Source organism: Microcebus murinus, chromosome 2 (genome assembly GCF_040939455.1).
Source record: "Microcebus murinus isolate Inina chromosome 2, M.murinus_Inina_mat1.0, whole genome shotgun sequence".
Taxonomy (NCBI): domain Eukaryota; kingdom Metazoa; phylum Chordata; class Mammalia; order Primates; family Cheirogaleidae; genus Microcebus; species Microcebus murinus.
Window position 1 is genome coordinate 29,084,882 of NC_134105.1, and position 5,187 is coordinate 29,090,068.

At 42.7% G+C, this 5,187-nt stretch overlaps 1 non-coding gene across 1 annotated transcript; it reads right to left on the reverse strand.

The window, feature by feature from the left end:
* Nucleotides 1-4,803: 4,803 nt before the first annotated feature.
* Nucleotides 4,804-4,969, reverse strand: LOC142869866 (small Cajal body-specific RNA 1). Its single transcript, XR_012918416.1, has one exon.
* Between the last annotated feature and the right edge of the window lie 218 nt (nt 4,970-5,187).

The following is a 5,187-nucleotide window of genomic DNA, read 5'->3' on the forward strand; positions in this document are numbered from 1 at the left end:
TTCCCAAGAGTCGTCTGATTGGCCTGGCTGGTTGATCTAGGGAGCTAAGGCCATGGGAGTGGATAGTCATTCCTCTAAGGGGGTTACATCTCTAATCCTTTTTTCCACAGGAAGATCCTTTATCTCTCTGTAAATTAGTGAATGGGATAACAAGCTGGGGAGGGGATGCCCTTGGGCAGAGAGATAGCTAACCTTCACCCATCCAAAAGTTCAGAACTCCAGGCCCTGGTTCCAGCCAGAACATCCTGTTAAACTTTTTCCTGCTTCCACATTCCACAGCTAGTTATGCCTTCACAGTCCATTGGCCACACAGAGCAGCCAGACTTATCTTTTAACATATAAATCAGATCATATTCTTCCCCGCTACACAAATAAACCAGAAAACTCTTCAACTCCTTCCTTTGCAATTAGTATAAAATTTTAAATCCTTACCAAGGCCTGTAAGGCCTGGCTACATTTCTTTGTCTTGCACATATCTTCCCCTCATTCTCTCTGCTATAGCCACACTGCCCTTCTTTTTAGTCCTTGAATAGGCCAAGCTCATTCCCACCTCAGGGCCTTTGCACTTGCTATTCCCTCTGCTCCATATGCTTATATGACTACCTCCACATCATTCTGGATTCAAGTAATGCCATCTCTTCATCATCTTCATCCCATCTGAAGTAGTAACACCCACCTCAAAACACACATACACCTGTTACTCTTTACCGTATTTTTCAGGGGTTTTTTGTCATAAGATTTAATATCTACTTAAATTTTCTTAATTGTATATTTTTTCTCTCCCCATTAGAATGTAAGGGACCCAGTCTGTCTCTTTCTTTGATATTCTTCCCAGCAGCAGAACTGAAGCTGGCATTAGTAGACACCAAAAAGAATGCTTGAATGGGCCGGGCGCTGTGGCTCACGCCTGTAATCCTAGCTCTTGGGAGGCCGAGGCGGGCGGATTGCTCAAGGTCAGGAGTTCAAAACCAGCCTGAGCAAGAGCGAGACTCCGTCTCTACTATAAATAGAAAGAAATTAATTGGCCAACTGATATATATATAAAAAAATTAGCCGGGCATGGTGGCGAATGCCTGTAGTCCCAGCTACTCGGGAGGCTGAGGCAGGAGGATTGCTTGAGCCCAGGAGTTTGAGGTTGCTGTGAGCCAGGCTGACGCCATGGCACTCACTCTAGCCTGGATAACAAAGCGAGACTCTGTCTCAAAAAAAAAAAAAAAAAAAAAAAAATACTTGAATGAATGCCTGAATAATTGGGTTTCAATGCCATAGCACAAGGCAAGGCAGCGCAGCACTTTAGAGCAAAAGCTCTGGAGCCAGACCACCTGGACTCACCAGCTCCCCACCTCCTACCTGGGTAAATTTGCACAGGTTGTTTAAGCTTATCTGTGTTTCAGTCTGGCCATAAGGAGAAGGAGGGATAGGGAGTGAGGGATAGAGAAGGACAAATCCTATGGTATTGTCATGAGGATTAGATGAGTTCACACGTGACAAGGGTTTAGAAAGGGCTTGCCACTGAGGACTCAACATGTCTTCACTCTTATTCTTTGTTAATCATGAGTCCATTCGTTTTTGAATTCTTAAAATTCATCTTTCATTATTCTGCCCTTCATAACTCCTCTTTGATCTTATTTCCATATTTTTATCAGCTTCCTGTGTTCTAGGAGACCATCCAAAGTTTGTTTTCTTTACTAAATGCATCTACTGTGTTCAACCTGGACTTCCTTACTTCCGTGCATTTTTAATTCAGCAGCCGTGTGTCGTTAATCTCCTAATCCTTCCTTATCCTAGATTATGCCCTTTGCAGGATTGCTGGCTCTAAGTTAATTATGTGCCATCTTTGGAATCCTATTGAAACATCAATCAAGTATCACCTACATTTTCTTCCATTCCTTGCAGCAGGTCTTTTTCTGAGGTAGGCAGCTCCTCTAAATCTTCAGAGAAATGATAAAATCACCCTCTCTGCAACTCAACTAGAGGATATTTCTTACTTAACCTTCATGGAAGGAACTCTTGACCTAGGGTGAATGATCATCTTAGTTTATTCTTATTGAGGGTTTCCCAGGAAACAAGACTTTCAGTGCTAACACCAGGAAAGTCTCAGACAAAATGGGATGAGTTAGTAACTCTACCTCCACCTGTAGACAGCGTCAAGGAAGAGCTCTGAGGCCAGGCTCAGTGACTGACACCTGTAATCCTAGCATTTTGAGAGGCCAAAAAGGGAGGATCGCTTGAGGCCAGGAGTTCAAGACCAGCCTGGGCAATAGCGAGACCCCCGTCTCTATAAAATAATTTTAAAAATTAGCTGGATGTGGTGGTGTGCACTTGTAATCCCAGCTACTCAGGAGGCTGAGGCAGGAGGATCACTTGAGCTTAGGAGTTTGAGTTTGCAGTGAGCTATGATGATAACACTGCACTCTAGCTTGGGTGACAGAGCAAAACCTTATCTCTCTCAAAAAAAAGAAAAGCTCTGTCATTCTGTCATATTGTGGCAAACAGACCTCCAAATATTTCACAAAAGGAAGAAATTGTTTTCTAGTATTTAGATCTACTAGCTCCTTCCAAGTAGCATTTTAACATGTGACAATCTCTTGGAAATAAAGGGGAAAAAGTTGTTCAACCCTAAGCCTCCCTCCAGCAACCACTCTCACTCCTTCCTGTCTTAACTTAGATATTCACTGTCTCCACTTTCTCGCCTCTTCTTCATTCCTCAAACCACTGAAATGTAGCTTCCATTTTCCAACCCTCAACTGGACCTTCTCTTACCAAGGTTACCACTGATGTCCCCATCACCAAAATCCAATGGATATTTCCCATTCCTTATTGTGCGTGGCCTCTTGACATATTTTCTTGCTGCCTATTCCCTTCTCAAAGCTCTTTGAGTTGTACCAATGTTCCTCAAGGTTCTGCTCTAGACTTTTCTCACTACACCCCCTGTTCCAAGTCACCTCATCTCCCACAGCTTCAAATACCATCAATGTTAAAGACTTAGAGATCAGTATCTCCAGTCCAGAATGCAATCTGGGCTCAACCTGACTATCCAGTTCCTTACTGTATTGTCCATTAGGATTCTCTACAGACATCTCAGTCTCAGCAAGTCCCAAACTAAACTTACCCTCAGCTCAAACCTGCTCTTCCTCCAGTGTTCTCATTTTGGCCAAAGAACATGGCCACCATCCAATCAACTGCTCAGGTCAGAAATGTGAGCCTCATTCTTGACCTCTTCCTCTCTCTCACCTCCTACATTTAATTGAGTCCTGTAAATGCTACCTCATAAGTATCTTAACTGTCCCCCTGCTTCTGTCTCCAGCCCACCCATTCGCTGCATTGCACCAGAGTGATCTTTCCAGTAAACACATCTGATATTATCTTGGGATTAATGGTCCAAAGGGTCCTCTAAGACCTGGGTCCTATGGACCTTGCCTGCCTTTCCCCCTAACGCTCCCATGCCTGGCTCACTCGTTACTCTTACTGATGTTTTCTTAGACACCATTTCCTCAACAAAGGCTTCCCAGACTCCTCTGGGCTGGGTCAGGTAAAATCGTGTGTGTTTCCTGAACACCTCTATTATAGCATTTATCACATTCATTGAAATAGCATGGAAGACTTAAACTCTTCATCTTGTTCACTGATCTATCTCTAGCACCTAGAATGGTAAATAGTAAGTACTCATTAAGTCTGTTGAATAAGTTAACAGACATTCCTAATTATAAAGCTCTAATCTGTTTATTAGACTTCCAAAGTCCTCTACTTGCCTTTATGTTAGTCCAGTTCAAGTTACCATATACCTGATGAAAAATACAACTACTTTGTTGGAGTGCTTATTCAAAAGACTTAGCAGCAGCATAATACAATTAAAAGGAACACTCCCAAACTAGACCAGGGCTCCAGGCATACCAACTTTTTGTGTTGCTGTTGGTGACTTGCCTAGCCTTTCTGGGACTCAATTTCTCCATCTACTCAATTTCTAATCTAGATCAGCGATTTTCAACGTATGCCTTGCAGGGGAAGAGACTAAATCAGAGGGACTGGAGGACTGTGTGGCCCATCCAGACCCCAAGTTGCTCTACTTTGATCTATATTATATACTGGAATTCATGTATGATTTGAGGGAAAAAAAAAAAAGAATCTACAACTAAAACAAGTTTGAAAACAACTGAAACATAATCACTGAATTCTCTGCACCCTTTACGTGCTGGCATCTAAAACAACTGAAAGCCATGAATGTCACTAATAAGAAGGTATTAAATAGTTTTTTGAAAGCACCTGAAGATTCTGATTGCAAAAGCCTGGAGAGGACAGGCTGGTACTTTCTGCTGTCAAGAACTTCCCAGTTTCCTGCAATTCCATCTCATTATGCAGATATGGCAGGACAGACATTTTTGAATCCACAAATAACATTTATTTAAGTCTTCATCCTTGATCTCTCTGATACTAACAAGGAAGTGCAGGCAGAAGACATAGGCCCAAATAGTTTTTCCCTAAGTCTTGCTTTCAGGTGGCTCATCTCCCAACTTCTGGTGACTCAAAGTCCGACCCTAGCCCCATATCTGGTAATGCACTATTCCAGGGCCCTTGCAGAGATAGGGCCTCCCTTTTTTATGGGAAGTACCTAGCAGTTAGCTTGTGCTAGTCTATTAAAGGTTGTAGTCAGAAGACCTGGGCTTCTCTCCTATCTGCCACTTACTCTGGGTCACTGCTCCGGACACCTATTGTTTGGTCTAGCAGCACCAATCCCATCCCTCCATCTTTCTGAAAACTTTTTTCCCCTAGCCCCATTCTAGTCAGTTTTTTTTCTTCATTTCCAGTTGTGCCTTTGAGTTATAACTCAGAGTGTATCTTTACACACTGGGCTTAAAAGGCTCATGGCTTTTGTTTTAATATTGCACTTCTTAAACCCAGCTCTCACAATACTTCACGAACCTTTGACGTGAGACTAAGATATAGATAGCTTGGTTAGTATCAAGTGCTAAGGTTTTACAGTTCTACAGGGAGTGGCCATGTTCTTAGATGGAGACTCTCCTGCTTAACCCAAAGGTGGACAGCAGAAGTCAACTCTACTTGGAATCTTTTCCTGAGATTTTTAAACTGGGAGACTCAGTCCACTTCTCTGCAGTGGGGAAAAGCTGTAAGATGTTGAGGTGTGGAAGGTTCTAATGACCATTTGAAGAAAGCATGGAGAAAAAAGTG